Below are 499 nucleotides of genomic sequence, written 5' to 3' on the forward strand. Positions count from 1 at the left end.
ACAACGTCATGTCCACCCTGAACAACTAATGACATCTCAGAATGAATGTTTTCAAGGACAGTTATGTAAATAAATATCAAATAAAAGATTTGTTTTATTTCAAGAACACTCTTGAGACTTCTTTCATGAAAAAGGTTTCAAAAGAAAATAATTACAATTAAAATTGTGAACATAACTGCATTAAACATTGACAACTGTATTCTGCTGTTGTGTGAACATGGTTGCAGTCGCCTTTAGCTCACTGGAGGTTGTGATGTGAGGCAGGTTTCAACATCAGCTGAGTGTGTGTGTGTGTGTGTGTGTGTGTGTGTGTGTGTGTGTGTGTGTGTGTGTGTGTGTGTGTGTGTGTGAGCGTGTATTTATCACTTTGTGGGGACCAAATGTCCCCATAAGGATAGTAAAACCCGAAATGTTTGACCTTGTGGGGACATTTTGTCGGTCCCCATGAGGAAAACAGCTTATAAATCACACTAAATTATGTTTTTTGAAAATGTAAAAA

This window comes from Xyrauchen texanus, chromosome 24 (assembly GCF_025860055.1).
Source record: "Xyrauchen texanus isolate HMW12.3.18 chromosome 24, RBS_HiC_50CHRs, whole genome shotgun sequence".
In the NCBI taxonomy this organism is placed as follows: Eukaryota; Metazoa; Chordata; class Actinopteri; order Cypriniformes; family Catostomidae; genus Xyrauchen; species Xyrauchen texanus.